Below are 17,480 nucleotides of genomic sequence, written 5' to 3' on the forward strand. Positions count from 1 at the left end.
TGTCACCATTGATGAGCAGCTGATCCCATTTAGTTGTGAAACATATTGCTTCACGTGTAAATGTGTTGTCTTTCCACTCACTCCACTTGATTATAACTGATTTATTTTTTATAACATTTTATTTAAAAAAAAAACAAAAAAAAACCGAGAAGCACATTAATTCATAAATGTGATCTAACAAAGGTAAAGGGAAAAAATTAACCATGTTTGCTGTTCATATGGCTTGTAATTGGGATGAAGTAAACATCTGTTGAGTAATTTAACATAAAATTTTTGATAGTGTTAATTTGGAAAGCCAAAACTCTAGCGGGTCCACCAGACCCATGAACACTGGCTGAGTAACAAAAATATGAACACCACAAGGGTTAATTACTCTGATTAATTTACTGGTGATAAAAATGTGTCACTAGTCAGATCGACGGTCTATAACCCGCCTGCTCTGTAGTATAAAGTGACATTTGACTGAGCCTCATGCTGCTCTGCTCAGGCAGTGTCGTCTCCTAAATGGAGTAATTCCAGCAGTGATGAAGCATGATTATTTCCTGATGTGTGCCAAATGTGGGAATTAAGTTCAAGTCATTCTGTCATGGTGGATTTGAACAGGTGATTAAATGTAGCAGTGAGCTTTTTCCATGCGCTGATCTAACTTTTGAGTATGAAAGTGTGAGAACAACTTAGAAATTAAAATCCCATGTGTTATTTGTCTTAGGATGCTACATCACATTGCAGCTAATAAAAAAAATCTTTGAAATCTTTTATGCTGAGGGCATCAATTGACCATAAACAACAGTGTAGCCCTCTTATAAATACAAATAAACTCAAATCCAGTTTAAAGCATTCCTAAACTGTCAGTGGAACCTAATCACATGCATGGTTGTGTGTGTGTGTGTGTGTGTGTGTGTGTGTGTACATAGTGTATATATATAAATATAGATAGATAGATAGATAGATAGATAGATAGATAGATAGATAGATAGATAGATAGATAGATAGATAGATAGATAGATAGAGAACGAGATCGCGGATACAAGCGGCGGAAATGAGCTTCCTCCGAAGGGTGGCTGGCCTCTCCCTTAGAGATAGGGTGAGAAGTTCGGCCATCCGGGAGGGGCTCAGAGTAGAGCCGCTGCTGCTCCACATCGAAAGGAGTCAGCTGAGGTGGTTCGGGCATCTGACAAGGATGCCCCCTGGGCGCCTCCTGGGTGAGGTGTTCCAGGCATGTCCCACCGGGAGGAGGCCCCGGGGCAGACCCAGGACACGCTGGAGAGATTATATCTCTCGGCTGGCCTGGGAACGCCTTGGTATTCCCCCGGATAAGCTGGAGGAGGTGGCTGGGGAGAGGGAGGTCTGGGCCTCTTTGCTTAGGCTGCTGCCCCCGCGACCCGGCCTCGGATAAGCGGTTGAAAATGGATGGATGGATGGATAGATAGATAGATAGATAGATAGATAGATAGATAGATAGATAGATAGATAGATAGATAGATACATACATACATACATACATACATACATACATACATACATACATAGATACATAGATACATAGATAGATAGTAATGCTGACGTTAACACCTCAAATCTCCGTTAGCGAGTTTTCGCGGATCGCCCCGTGAGTGGGGCTGTGCAGCCCCGCGATAACTCACTAATGGATATTTGAGGCGTTAATGCAGTTATGGTGTTAATGTCATTTTAACTAGATTAACGCTGACAGCACTTAGCTAGTTATCACGGATTGTCCTCAAAGCATTAACGCAGTTAGCTCGTTAACGCGTTAGCACCATCCAGCACCACGCACAGGGTGACCCGGATTAACTCGCTTTGTACTGCAACTTTGTACTCTACTGCTTTGTACTGCTAAGAAGCCAATGTAGTGTGGTGTGAGCCACTCTGACAGCTTCCTTTCCAGGAAGGGGAGTTCCCTCCCCTTGAAAAAGGATCTTAAAATCATCATGAAAACTTCTTTGGACTGAGCCTGATCAGAACACAATGCAGATGGAGAAGGACTATCAAAATAAGGCAGAAAACACAGAAACAGAGACCCAGGGTGCGTTCTAAAAGTACCTATTCCTAACCTAATACACTTTAGTGCAACCAGTTCACTTCAGTAAAAGCAGCAGTGGGAATTACTGGCACAAAAATGCTAACCAAGTGTTTCTCTTTATAAACAGCCAGCCATTGTACAAATAAAATGTTCATGCTGTCTTCCAAACAGTTTCACTAACACTGGATGGACAGGAAGCGTTTGCGATGTCTTCTCCGGCGCTGATAATTGGCGTCTGTCTTGTGTCGGTGACACAAAAGACAGATTTAATGTGACATGACCGTTCAAACAGCAGTCGCTTTCTAAAACATTGGATATGTATCGGATTCAGTACCACATACGAAAGTGACCCAGATCGGATTTGAAAATATCGGATTTGTGCTGTTCATACTGTCACACCATGATGGGTCGCATTGGGCCAGAAGAGTCGGAATTGATGCGCTTTCACCTGCAGTGTGAATGTAACCTCAGAGTACTAATCAGGTGGAACCAGATCCTGCACACATGATCATTTTTCACGACACACCTATGTGCTGCAGCACAGTGGTTGGGAAACATTGGTATAGATGACGTTGAATTGATACATTTACATAATGCAGATTATCTTCCTGTGCATACATCTCAATACTAAAAGATATATCTGATAAATGATATAATCAAAATTCTTAAAATGAATAAACATTGCAGTTCCACTAACATACAGCACACAACGATGCACAAAAAACATATGCATAATAAATCCAAAATAATAAAACTGTACTTTACATTTTACTGCTGCACTTGAAATGTTTATAAATGTGTATATGTGACATGCAGCATGCATACATTTACATAATGATCAGCTTTTTTTAATGACTCGTAAAATGGAGACAATGGTGCATTACAATGAAGCTCATGCATGAGTTCAGTAAGATAGATCTGTATTAACTCATCTGCCTGCATCACTTCCAAATTCATAAACTAATTTCATCAGTCTGATTCTATGATTTTCTTGCTTTCTGAGACGCGTTAGGCCTCATCTCAGTGCTCTTCTGTCTTTTTGCCTTTCAAAGTCTCATTCATGTGACCCACCTTCTCTCTATTTCCACCCACCCCATAAGGCTCCAGGGATTTATTAGGAGAGTGCATAATAATAACTAATGTAATCAGAAAATAACACCAGAAAACATTTAAATAGAAAACCAGGTCAACAGAACATTTTCTTAAAAATAACTAAGTAACTGTAACAGGACACAATGCATATTTTTATATTATCAATACTTAATTGAACCTTGAATAGATTTAGTCTCTTTGTGCCACAAAGAGAAAACCTACAATTACAAATGAACTAATAAGTCACAAAGTAATAAAACTGTTTAGATGGTAAATTTAGATGGTAACAGATGGCTGACCTTAGAGGTTGTCACGGTCCTGGGTCTTATGACCCAGTGTTTTGAGTTTGAGTTCATTTTGATGTTTATAGTTTATGTTAAGCCCTTCAGGTTTTCTAAGTTCATTTGTTACCATGTCTAGGTGATTTTAGTTCTTATTAATTCCCCCTCATGTTTCCAACCCATGTTAAGTCTCCCCTGCTCTTCATGTGTTTCATGTCTGTGTCTTACGTTGTCAAGTTCTGGTTGTCATGTCTGCGTTTCATTATGCTTCCTGTTTTATTTTGGAAGGAGTCGTGTGTTCTTGGTTCTTTGTATTTAGCTTCACTGCTCCTGTCATTAGGTTCATGTTAGTCAGCTGTTCCCCCATGTGTCCCCACTTCCCCTGATTACCTCATGTCTGTATTTAAGCCTTTTGTTTTCTTCATGCCATTGTCGGTTCGTCTGTTTACATCACCGCAGTCATAGTTCTAGGTTTCGTCTGTTTATCTCACCAGAGTTCCAGTTATAGTCCTTGCCCGTTATTTTCCTCCACAGTTATAGTTATAGTTTTTGGTCTTAGTACCTTTAGTGTTTTGTTTCTTAGTGTTTTGCCTGTTTGTTTTGGTCTCTTGGTTCATTTCCTGCCATCATCGCAATAAAGGTTCACTTTTCTGTTAATCATTACAATTCCTCGTCATCATCTGCTTTTGGGTCCTGTTTCCACATACATCGGCGCACCCCGCCGTGACAGAGGTTATTAAAAAAAAAGCTTTTAAGAGGTAAAAAAGAGCCTGAAAAAATGTTTGCCTCTAAAACTCAGATGGACCTGAGGCTGTTTCTATCAGACTGAATTCAACACCTTAAATATGATCTGTTGGCCCGCTGTGTGAGCAAATTTATGATTTTCAGCTGTGTGGGTTTTCAGATTTGGAGATTCTGAGGTTTTCCATAACACCTTAGCAGTGCCACAGGCTGATAGCATCCATGCCACAGCACATTGAGGCAGTAATTCATGCAAAGGGGGGCCAAACCAAGTACTGAGTACATAAGTATTATTATACGTTTTACAAGTCCAACATTTCTCTATTTAAAATCCCTTTTTTAATGATTTCATGCAATATTTTGAGATTTTGACACAGAAAATATTGAGTTTTGTAAAATTGACAGTTAAGTTAAGTTAATGGCAGATGGCAGACTGAAGACGTCAGTTGGATGAGTGATGAAACGTTTCTCCCACTGACAACACTACGTCCAGATGAGGAGAATGAACCTTTTGGAACTGCATAATGAGCAGTGTTGGTCAAGTTACTTGAAAAAAGTAATCAGTAACTAATTACTGATTACTTCCCCAAAAAAGTAATCCCATTACTTTACTGATTACTTATTTTCAAAAGTAATTAATTACTTAGTTACTTAGTTACTTTTTAAAAGCACGATTTACAACCTGAAGAGGTGATAAAGCGATAGATCTTTCAGCCCAATTCTACAGCTGTGTTTCCCTCCTGTTACTCATTCCCTGATTGCTCCCTCTGTGTATTTAAGCCCTGTGTTTCTCTGTGTCCGTGTCGTGATCTACCGTTTATTTTGCTGTGTGTTTTGTCAGTCCACCGGTGTTAGTTTATTTTGATTTTTTCCAGTTATGTTATGTTTGAGTTCAGCATTAAAGCTGTTTTGGTTTAAGTTTGTCTCTGGAGTCTGCACCTTGGGTCCTATTCCTGTCCGCACACAGCCGTCACACAACCGAAGATCGCGACCTGAACATGGACCCTGCAGACTCTTTTTCCTCGGAGTTCAACGGCTAGATAAAGCGGATGGTGAGTCTGCTCGACCACATTGCCCAGTCACGGGATTTACGGACTATGGCAGTCGGGCTGAATGCAGTGGATGCCATCATTCGCCATAACCCTCAGCTGTCTCAGTTTGCTAAGAACACTAAGTTGGACGACACCATTACTGCCTGGAGAGAGCAAGTCAAGGCTGGCGAGCTTGCTCTCTCACTCTCTACATCTTCCCCACCGTTACCCCAGGACAACACACACTCTCCTTCTGTCTCAACATTGCCACGGACTTCCTCTCCCTCCCCACACCAGCTGGGTCCTCATTCACCTGCCTTTTTCCTGGCAGCTATGTGGTCAGAGGATGAGGAGGAGGTCTCTTTTTCTCCACCGGTTCCTGTTTCCTCATCCCGAAGGAAACGGCGTTCTGGCCGCCGCCACTACAGAACTGTTGAGCATTCTGACTCTGGACATTCTGACATCACACCCACTTCATCTGTTCTGCAACCTGGTTCTGCTGGAGGGTCCGAGGGGCCCGTTCAGCCTCCTGTCTCCGCTGGAGGGTCCGAGGGGCCCGTTCAGCTTCCTGTCTCCGCTGGAGGGTCCGAGGGGCCCGTTCAGCCTCCTGTCTCCGCTGGAGGGTCCGAGGGGCCCGTTAAGCTTCCTGACTCCGCTGGAGGGTCCGAGGGGCCCGTGCAGCCTCTTGCCTCGCCGGCTGGGGGTCCAGGAGGACCCAGCCAGCACATTCCAGTGTCTGCTGACGGTTCTGGCGCGGCCATTCAACCACCACCGGCTCCACCTGCAACCTCTACATCCGCACCACCCGCAGCGTCTACTTCCGCCTCGTCTGGTCCGGCCTCGGCCTTGGCAGCTCCGCCTGGTAACGCGTTACAAGTAACGCGTTACAAGTAACGCGTTACTGCCCATCTCTGATAATAAGGTTACCAAAATGTCAAAGTTCTTTGTGTATGGTTATTTAGTACATTTATGAGAAAACTAACTGATTCAAAAGTTTCTAATTTTTATTTTAACAAACACCTAGTTGATTTTCACAGAAGTGTTTAATGGAATAAATAAATGCAAATGGACCACTTCATGCATAATGGACCTTCCATGACCTTCCAAGCTATATAGTTTATGTCTTCCATATTTCCAACTATATCCATAATCACATACTGTGTATGCTACCATTGTATATAGTGCATTATCTTACTTTTTTCATTGATTGTACTTAGTTGTATTTTTGTATTTCCTTCATATATCTGTACCTGAGCTGAGGTGATGCAAAAATTTCCCCGTTGTGGGATCAATAAAGTCTTATCTTATCTTATCTTATCTCTTAAATGAACTGCCCTTTGGTGCAGCGGGAAGCATCAGACAGTCTTGCTGTAAATCAGACTCATGGTTTGACTTTACACTCCTCCTTAAACATATCTCAGTATTAACAAAATCAGAGTTTTTACTACTTTAACTCTTTATGTGTAGGAGCTTCTGATCATGCCATGTACTCAGGGGCGGATCTAGAAGGGTGGCATGGGGTCATAAAATAAAATGATCCTTTGCCACCCCAAGTGCTTTGTTAAAATAAGATAGCATTAACACTTTGAGCATAGTTACAGACAACAGTGAATATAAATGCTAAAACTGAATATATTGCATAGCCATTGGCCATTTTTAACTACTTTTGATTGTCCCTCCACATTTTACCTTTAAAAACGATTTACTTTGCCTTGTTTTCATTTGTACATGTATTGTATTAACACAATAGATCTAAAATCAGAAAAAAACCATAAAATCAGAGTAGAAAAAAGTTATATTTTTTACTGTAACAACCACAAACATGTTTAATGAATCATATTTCATAACTTTAAATACAAGTATAAATTGTCAATTTTAAAATCCTATGCACAAGTTTTGCAAACAACAAAGTTATTTGTCACACACACACACACACACATATAGTGCCTTGTCTTAGAACCAAGGGGGGGTTTTACGATGGGAGGTGCTTGTGTTGTGTTGTCATGTGTACTGTAAATGTCATGTCAATAAAAAGGCTACGAGGACAGCTGCTCTTTGAAGGATTTGGGCTAGAGAGTGATGAGCATTATGCTCCACCGCCTGATTCAGACCAAAGCTCTCCCTCGTTAGCGAGTTAATAACCGGTTGAAGATGTTCTGCTATGTCTTGTGTTCGTCATGAGGAATAAGTCTCTAAACTAGCGGGGCATGTGGAAACACAGACCCAACATTTAACAAATTTATTACTGCTGGAAATAAACTAAACTGGAGCACACGTTTCCAAACAGCAGAATCAAAGCTGTTAATCACGAATTAACCTCAGCAAGCAAATAATCAAAGATCAAAAGTGATAGGAGAAAACTTATTTTGGTGAAAGTGGATTGCAGCAGTGTTTAAGGGACTGGCTGCACTATACGGACTTCATTGGCATTATTACCTTTTAACAGCAACGTAATAATGAAGAAGACAATGAAAATTAACTTTGTTTTTAAATCTCCTTAACAATACTTCTAAGTAAAAAAGAGAAAAACGCTAAAAAATTCAATTGTATTTGTGTTAAACGTCTACATTTCATTGTTGGATGTCCATCGCTGCTCCCTACAACTCTCAGGTAGACGGTGCTGATATGATCAACAGTGCTTTTCCTGCCATTTGTTCCTCTCTGGACCACGTAACACTGAAATGTTCCAGTGTCGTCACTTGTCACGTCCTTCAGAATCAAAGACACATCTCCGTCCTTCATCTGTCTGTCCTGCAGATCCACCCGGTTCACAAACGATGGAAGCTGGTTCATTGAAATAAACTGCTCATCCCGGTACATGAGGACATGTCCTTCCTGCAGGTCAAGTCTAAACCACTCCACCACAGCTCTGATGGGAACGCTGAGATGTGGAGTTCGACATGGCAGAGTGACGTTCTGTCCAGGCTCAGCTTTGATGATTTTCCCATCTGAAAAAGGAGAAAAGTGTTTGTACACAGTGAGGAGCAAACAGGGAGATAGATGAGCTGAACTAAAGAAACCTAATTTCATCTTTTTGAATTGAAATGTAAATTATTTGGCATGCATTTCAGGATGGAAATCCAATTTATCAAAGCTATTAAAGCTAATGGAAGTAGCTCTAACAAAAGTTACAGTTTTCTTGCAATTGACCACAAAAATAATTACTTTAAGTTTGGACTGACTCAAACTCTATAGGATAACTGTGTGTTAGTAATAGCAAATATGGACACTTCACTGATCAATGGATGCGTATATTTGTCAAAAACTTTTTTTTTTATAATTCAAGTATTTATTAGATTTTGCATTTTATAACAGCAAATACAGAGATGCAACAACCAAAAGCAAGAAGCAAACAAACAAAAAAACAAAATAAATAACTAAAATAAATAAATAAATAAATAAAAAAAACACAACGAAACAAAACAAAACAAGTGAGGTTTTAACATATGTTGTATTAAACTCAAATGTCCAAGTCAGGTAGACATGTAGGTGCAAAAATTGTCCCACTGTTCCAGCGCAGCTTCTGTCACATGATGTATTTTTCCCAGCATCTTTTCGCATGCAACATTCCCAATCATTCTGTCTTTCCACATTTTAAGCGTTGGAATATGAGAGTCCTTCCAGTGTTCCAAAATGACACGGGAACATGTTACCAATGCAGTACTTAACACTCTAAACTGGTGTTTACTTAATTGCGGCACCTCTCCTTTGTCTCCTAGTAAACATAATTTAGGTGATCTGGGTAGGTTACAAAGTGTCCACCCCTGCAAATAATTCAGTACAGTGTTCCAAACTGGAAAAACCAGCGGGCATTCCCAGAGGGCATGTATCAGACTACCTTTGACTTTTTGGCATTTCCAACACAAGTCATCTCTACCAATCCCCATTCTATACAGCCTTGAAGGAGTATAATAGTATCTGTTAAGAATTTTGTATTGAATAAATTTTCCCCTGGCTTCCCTAATGTATAATCCATTGTTCGACAATATAGAATCCCATGTATCTTCATCCATTGTACGCCCTAGATCCCTTTCCCATACTTTTTTCAGGCTCTTATTTATATTGTTTTTAATCCATGGGCAAATATTATACCATTTCGCAGCTGTGCACAGAAATGGGGGTAGTAGCATGAAATTCTCTATCGAGTTACTTTCACATGTTATTGTAACTCCTCCTTTTAAACAGTTTCTTATTTGCAAATACTTCCAGAAATGACTGTTACCCTCTAAACAAAACTTTTTTTTAATATCCTCATACGACATGAAAACACCCCCTTCAAATAGGTCACTAACAGTTCTGATACCTCTTCTCAGCCATTGTGTCCAGTAAACAGTCTGCTTACCAATTTTAATTTTAGGATTATACCACAAGGGGGCATACTTCTGTACATATGGCACAAGTTTATATTTCTTATGCACCTCCAACCATACCATTTTCGAAAATTTCAAAATAGGGTTTTGCGTCTTACCGTGATTATTCACTTTTTGTGATAAAATATCAATTGGTGTGAATGGAGATGCAAGCTCTTGTTCTATTAAAATCCAGTCTATATTATTTTTCCCTGCCCAATGTTTGCCTAATCTAGCCATTTCAAAAGAGATACTATAATACTCTATATTGGGCAGGGCTAGTCCCCCTTCTTTCTTAGATTGGGACAGTCGATTTATGTTAATACGGGGTTTACCACCCTTCCAAATGTTGCACACTTGAATTAAAATGAATTGAAACCAGTGTGGCTTTGTGAGTTCGCCTTTACTGCATCTGCAAATATATACATGGACATAGCACAGCGTTACACACTTTTGCAGTCTCACATAATGCTTATAGGCGCACTGCCTTATGGGTAGTGTTTAAACTCAAATCACTAATATTTCTTACAGTGGAACAATGAAATAAACATAAACACAAGGTACTGTGATCCACCAGTCTACATCTGCTGTGATTACAGCCCGGTACAGGTATAAATCCACAAAAGTGCCACGAGATTTCCACACAAACTAATGAATCAGATCTAGCTGCTAATCGTTAGCATCACAGCTAATTCACATCGCTACCAATAACTTATACACTAATGACACATAGTGGGGATTAACGGCCAACTTTCCCACATTCTCTGCAACCCCGTGGACTCATCTGTAGACACATTTTAAGTTATTTACCATCTTGTATCTGCTTACCTGCAAATATATACATGGACATAGCACAGCGTTACACACTTTTGCAGTCTCACATAACGCTTATAGGCGCACTGCCTTATGGGTAGTGGCTGGCTTCTTTACTCCCGCTAGAGCTGCTCATTTTAGGGGATACTCCCTCTTGTGGTGTAACGGAGGAATAACTACGCTTCCTGCACTATGTCATTTTTGGAGACTGGGGCACACATTATTTTACCACAATCAAAGAAAATACAGATGTGACCAATCAGACCATTTAACTAACTACAATATTGTCACTAAAGATTATGGGGGGTGTCTTGTTTTGTCCACAATGTCTTTCTTGTCCTTACACAAAGAAAATCTTTTATCATATTATTGTAGCTTTGCAACATCCGTCGCGGGATACACATAGGCAGCATTCCTGTATAATAGTTGATGAGCGGTGCCACAACCATTTTAACTGTGTTTACTTTTCCCCACAATGTCAAATTTAGTTTACTCCATTTACCCAAGTTTTTATTGATCTTATTTAATAATTTTCCCATACTGTTAGCCATAATATCCTCAATATTGGGGTCCAATTCAATTCCAAGATATTTCATTCCCTTGTCCACCCACTTAAAGTTAAAGCCCGATATTAAGTTATGACTGCAAGCCTGGGAAACTGGCATCGCCTCTGATTTATGCCAATTAATTTTGTACCCCGAAAACATTGAGTATGTATCAATCACCTCTAATAGTTTTGTGATAGAATTAGTTGGGTCTTGGTTTAATATCAGCACATCATCTGCATACAGGAATAATTTGTGTTCTCTGCCTCCCCCAAATACACCTTTAATCTCTGCATTTTCCCCCAAATACACCTTTAATCTCTGCATTTTCTCTGATTTGAATAGCTAATGGCTCTAAAAATATTATAAATAGCAATGGGCTTAAATGGGCTTAAATTGCATGCTTGACGTGTTGATCTGGAAATACTAAAAAAAGGAGAAAGTACCCCATTTGTAAATACAGCTGCTTCTGGACCAGAATACATGGTTCTAATCCAGCTGCAAAAATTGTCACCTATTCCAAACTTTTCCAGAGCTGTGAACAGAAAGTTCCACTCCACCCTATCAAAAGCTTTCTGTGCATCTAAAGATATAGCCAATACAGGATTTGTGTTATTTCTATTCAGCCACAGCAGGTGTAGTAATCTCCTCATATTATCAGAAGCAGATCTATTCTTGATAAACCCTACTTGATCTTGATGAATAATTTGTGGTATTACAACCTCCAACCTTGTTGCTAAAACTTTGGATAGAATTTTGCAATCCACATTGATTAAACTTATTGGTCTGTAATTACCTGGATCAGTTAAATCCTTGTCGCCTTTTGGAATTAGTGATATTACTGCCTGATTAAAACTTGCAGGGAGTCGTCCAAATTCAAAGGCTTCATGTAATACTTCAGTTAGAAAAGGACAGCAAATCTATAAATTTATGGTAAAATTCTGCTGGGAATCCATCTATTCCTGGTGACTTCCCAGCTTTCATTGCACGGATAGCTTCTTTTACTTCTACCTCAGTTAGTGGAGTTTCCAATTTGTTCCTACCCTCTTGTGAGATTTTTGGTATTTTCATTTTATCAAAGTATGTACTCAGCAGATCCATACTTACTTTGTTATCGGACGTGTATAAATCTTGATAAAATATTTTAAAAATTGTGTTAATCTCTGAAGAAGATGTAACTAATTTATCATCCTTTTTAACTGCCGTAATAACATTCTGATTGTCCATTTGCTTAAGTTGTCTGGCTAATAGCCTGCCTGTCTTTTCACCATTCTCATAGAAATTAGTTTTAAGACGAAAGAGGGCATACTCTGCTTTTTTGTTATAAATTTTATGAAGGTGTATTCTCTTTCCATAGGGTGAACAAGCCTCCAAATATCTACCACACTGAGATCTTCTTTTAAAGCATCTATCGCTGTCCCAGTTCTAGTACTTGAAGTTGCATTAATGGCACTTCTATCAATATATTCATCCATCACATTATTAAAGTCTCCACCTAACAAGATTTGGCCCTTCATGTTCCCTAGCATCTTGTTAACCTCATCCATAAAATTAGGTTCATCCCTATTTGGGGCGTAAATATTGCACAGAACAACCTGAACTCCATTAATGAGAGCCTGCAGAACCAACACTCGCCCGTCTTCATCCCGGCTTTCCTTCAATAATACAAAGTTTAGTCTTTTATTAATGAGTATCATGACACCACGACTCTTGCTTGATCTTGAGTTATGAAATACTTTCCCAACCCAATCCCTTTTTAATTTCAATGCTTCATTTTCATTCGCAAAATGCGTCTCCTGGATGTATGCAATATCAGCATTATGAGACTTGAGGTAGCTAAGCACTTTTTTTCTTTTGACTGGTGTGCCACAGCCATTTATATTCCATGACACAATATTAACGTCCACATTCCCCATGACTATGCCATGTTAAGGTATCTATAAGCCTTATATCTTCCAACCCATAACCATTTAACCTGTGCTGATAACCCTGCTTGAACTAGAACATAAGTTTAAACAAGAACAGTACCTCACCTATAGAATCTCTACCAAAAAAATAAAAAATAAAAAAACAACGAACATAAAAAAAGAAATAGCGCCGTCCAAAAAAGGAACATGACAGCGCAAAAGCCCCGTGGGCAAAACTGTCTCTGGTCCGTGATGGTCCCGTGGACAGTGAACTGCTGTCCTCCTTCTGTCCCGTCGACACCCCAGGGAGCCCGCCCCCATCTTATGAAATTATTAACGATGCGCTCCCATGCACGTAATTTAGCTTATTAACCCCTTACTCCACCACTTCCTGAAAGTTCTCACGCACGAATTTCTCTGCCTCCTCAACGCTGTCAAAGCTCTTCTGCTGGCCTTTCCATGTTAATTGAAGTTTTGCTGGATGTGCCAGAGTGTGCTTTATCTGATGCTGCCATAGCTTCTTCATTACTGGGGAGAAAAGCTTCCTCTGCGCCGCTCGCTCCGCGGTCATATCTTCATAAAATGACAAACGACAGTTCTCCCACAGTATTCCTTTCTTCTGTTTAGCGGTCATGATAACTTTTTGTCGTGCAGTGTAACGGAGAAATCTCACCAGCACGATTCGAGGTGGCTGACCAGGTCCCAGGCGTGGTCTCGTACTTCTGTGGCATCTTTCCAGCTCATATTCCTCCCCTCGTAGACCTAGGCCATCCGCGAGTATTTGTCAAAAACTTGAAATACGTTTCATATTTTCATATTCTAAATAAGACAGATCTAGTGTGTGTTATTCCTTACTCAATCTTGGATCAATAGCTTTACCTGGATGTATGAGTTAATATTATTAACGTCTGAACCAAATGCATTGAGTACAAATGGTCTGGTAAATAGTCTGTATTTGTAGAGTGCTTTACTACTACTACTTTGCTGGCAAGCTACATTGTAGCCACAGCCACCCTGGGGCGCACTGACAGAGGCGAGGCTGCCAGACACTGGTGCCACCGGGCCCTCTGACCACCACCAGTAGGCAACGGGTGAAGTGCCCAAGGACACAACGACCAAGACTGTCCAAGCCGAGGCTCGAACCGGCAACCTTCCGATTACAAGGTGAACTCCCAACTCTTGAGCCACGATCGCCCCACAAGGACCAAGAAGACTTACAATAGCAGCACAGAGTGGAAAACATCCAGGGAGAGTAGAAATATAAATGTGTGTATGATGTGAACACGACGTTTATGGGCCTTAGTCAGGGAGGTCGTCACATTCCCTAGTTTTCTGACTTGCAGTCCATTTGTAAGTCTGAGTTATTCGTTTGTTCCTCTTGAGATCCGATGGAAATCTAAACACTTGTGGTTGCAGATTTTGAAGCCATCCTGATAAACTTATCCCACCAATAATGTGGAGCTCTAAGCTGTCAAACTGTCACATGGGCGCAAGAGTGCAAATTTGCTGATTTTAGTATCGCGGATACGTTTGTGGCTACAAGGCAAAAGCCTTTTGTAAGAGAGAGACAGTATGAAAATGGAACGAAGTGTGGTAAAATTAATGCTGGAATTGGAGATGTGAGTAAAGAAGCTTTGGTAAGCACTCAGAGAAATGGCAAGTCTTTGAGTTCCTGTTTTGCCGCCACTATCGCTTCTGGGCAAAGCGCAACCATTCCCCGTTTTTTACTGCAGGATGGCCTGCTCACGAGGTGGTGGTCCTCAGATTAGTGGAACATTGAACGTCATGCAGGCGTTGGTACCATCCCATCATCGTGATCAGGTGCTAAGCTTAGCACATGATATAGGCATGGCATCTCAGAATAAATAAAAAGTATTACTGAGTGCTGAGCAACTTCTTTTGGCCTGGTTTAAAAAAAACCATGTTGTTGCTTACAGTCGGTCGTGCGCCACATGCACCATGCAACCATCACCTACCTTGGAAAGCAGGTGGGTCAAGGGTGAGTGTGCCCCATGTAGTGATGTGTCGGTCGTGAACGAAACTGCTCTTAGAGCCGTATCTTTGAAGTGACCAGTGTTGGGTAAGTTACTTTAAATTAGTAACTTAGTGGAACAGTGGCGCGGCTGCCCCTCTGTTGGTCTTCCATGGTCTCTTGTGTTCTGGGGGCCTCTGGATGTCTGGAGTTTTGATCTCCTCCATACCTGCTTCACACCCTGGAGGACGGGGCTGTGGCCCCCCCACACTCCCTAGCAGATCGTTACATGGAGAAACCTTTGGAATACAAGCGCGCTGATCCACACAGGTATGCACACGGGTGTTCACTGCTCGTAGACCCAAATTACACCTTTCTTGGCTGCTACTTCGAAGCACATCTGTCCTGCGTGCTGCACAACAACATTGGATATTTAGTATTTACTGCTGTTTACACTTAGCTAGATTAATGCGATGGTGTTGTGTTTAGTATGTTGCTTTGTTTTTTTTTTTTGTCTTTTTTTTTGCTTGTTTTCTATTCTTGTCTCAATAGGTGATCCAGGAGATTTTTATTTTTTTTTCTCCCCCCCCTTTCTCACTGTCCCTCTCCCCTTCTGTTTTTCCTTTCCTTCCTCTTTCTTTCTCCCTTTCCTATCCCTCACTCATGTCTGTCCCGTCTGTAACATCTGAAAATAAAATATAATAAATAATAAAAACAAAGATCGACCAAATGGACCAATACGGCAATGCCACGATGATCCATTTGGCAAAGTAAATCCATTGGGTATCCTTGTTGGTCTTCAGACAACAATTCTGATGGCTAAAGAACCAAATGGGATAGGCGGGGAAAAAAAAAAGAAAAAGAAATAAATAAATAAATTAGTAACTTAGTTACATTACTAGTTACTTCTATCAAAAGTAACTCAGTTACTTCAAGTTAGTCATTACTTTCAGAGTAACTAGTTACTCAGGAAGGTAACTTTGGTTTTTACTCAGAATTCTCTTGTTAATGTGTTGCTTCCGTAACTGGATACCCAGCAAGAGTGCCAGTCTTCTAGCTTGCTTACTTGCCTCAAGTGCACTGTGCCACCTACGATTAGAAAGGAAAAAAATAAAGTCCATATTTCCACAAAACAAATAGTACTGACTTTTTCGTAGTTATGCTACAAAAAAGTCAGCATAACTAAAATAAACTATACCTGAACTGACCCAGATAGACTGCAGGTCATAACTTCTTACCTGGAATTCAGTTCACCTGACACTTGGACAGCGGCCGCCTCAGGCCGCCTCACCATTTCCCTCATCCACCTGCTGGCCTCCACCACTTGCTAATGTTACTGAATCTGTGGAAGCTCCGCAATAGCCACCACACGAAGTAACGAATAACGAGCTGTGTTTCTTTTCCCCTTTCTCTCACCCGCTCTGTCTCACTATTTTCACTTCACACCGCACTTGAGCCTTGTGTTTGCGCTGAGCAGAGGGGGGAGGGGTGGTGGTTACACTCGCAGTAGCATAGGAACAGAGTGTGAAAGAGAGAAAGAGAGCCAGGGGCAACAAGACACAACATCAACACATTAGAAAGGCATGGTAATAAAAATGAGTGACACCAAGAAAAGAAGCAAAATCTGGAGCAATTTCAATTTTACTGAAAACACAGACAGAGTGCAAAGTCTGTAAGAAAAAGATATCATACAGAGCCGGCTCCACAAACAACCTGCACAGGCACCTGAGAACTGTCCACCCATCAGTGCAATAGGAATATAAAACAGTCAGTTGAGTGTGATATTAATGAAGGTGCCAGTGTGTCTACTGCAACTGTTGCTGCCACTGCATCTACAGCATCAGTTGCAGTATACCTCCAAATCCACCTAAACCAACCCAGAGCTCGATGAGACTTTTTGCAGAAGTCTGCGACCCCAGCAAGACAGAACTCAAGTGATAAAGACCTGGCAATGATTGAGAACATCTCACAGAGGAGGAAAGGTGCAAACGCATAGAAATATCTGCGTTTTCAAAAATACCCGGGTACGTGTGGACGTAGCCTCAATCTCTACAGAGTCACAGAGTTAGAAAATGATTTAAATAAAACAGTATGAATGAAACAGGAGTAGCAGGAAGCATCAGACAGAAAACTGATGCTCCTAGGGTTGTGTTGTGAATCCTGTTGAACTTAAAGCAAGATCAGTCTCACCTGTAGAGGCAAACAGGAGGCAGACAGAGAGTAAAATCCAACAGAGAGACGCCCATGGCCCAGGAGGCATTTCATCCACTTCTCGTCATCTAAAGCTAACTTGATGCACCTTAAAACTGTGCTAAATTTCAAAACGACAATGTTTTTTTTTTCCCCAGGAAGGACAGAATTAAACCTGACTAGATCAAACACTAGTCAGCGTGACATCGGGTGTGTTTTTTTTTCATGAGCTGCTCTCTCAGTCTGTATTCCGTGTCAGTCTTCAAATGACACCCCAAAGGGCAAATGATGCTCTGGTACATAAACATGTGGGAGTGTCATTTTAGAGAGCAGACTAACTTGTTTTTAGGTATTTGCAGTGTGTATTTCCACATGTGCGCTGACTACAGTGCTTTCAACAAAAGTGTTCATTATGTAAGTGGAAAGATAAATTGCCATATTTAAACTTGAAATAAAAGAAAAGTAAATAAATTCAGTTTGTTACACTCTGATTCCAAATGTTACAGTAAAACACAAAG

The 17,480-nt window shown here is 40.7% G+C and overlaps 1 long non-coding RNA gene across 2 annotated transcripts; it reads right to left on the reverse strand.

Annotated features, from left to right (window-relative positions):
• Window positions 1-6,969: 6,969 nt before the first annotated feature.
• On the reverse strand, window positions 6,970-17,230 carry LOC309696530. 2 transcript variants are annotated; one of them, XR_014273528.1, is made up of 2 exons: window positions 16,963-17,230; window positions 6,970-8,134 (listed from the first exon to the last, which is right to left on the reverse strand). It is a non-coding gene; the product is annotated as an uncharacterized lncRNA (long non-coding RNA). The 2 variants fall into 2 exon arrangements; XR_014273529.1 differs by lacking the exon at window positions 16,963-17,230 and adding an exon at window positions 10,364-10,569.
• Window positions 17,231-17,480: the final 250 nt, after the last annotated feature.

The sequence above is a fragment of the Aulonocara stuartgranti genome (assembly GCF_965226115.1).
Source record: "Aulonocara stuartgranti genome assembly, chromosome: 3".
NCBI lineage: Eukaryota > Metazoa > Chordata > Actinopteri > Cichliformes > Cichlidae > Aulonocara > Aulonocara stuartgranti.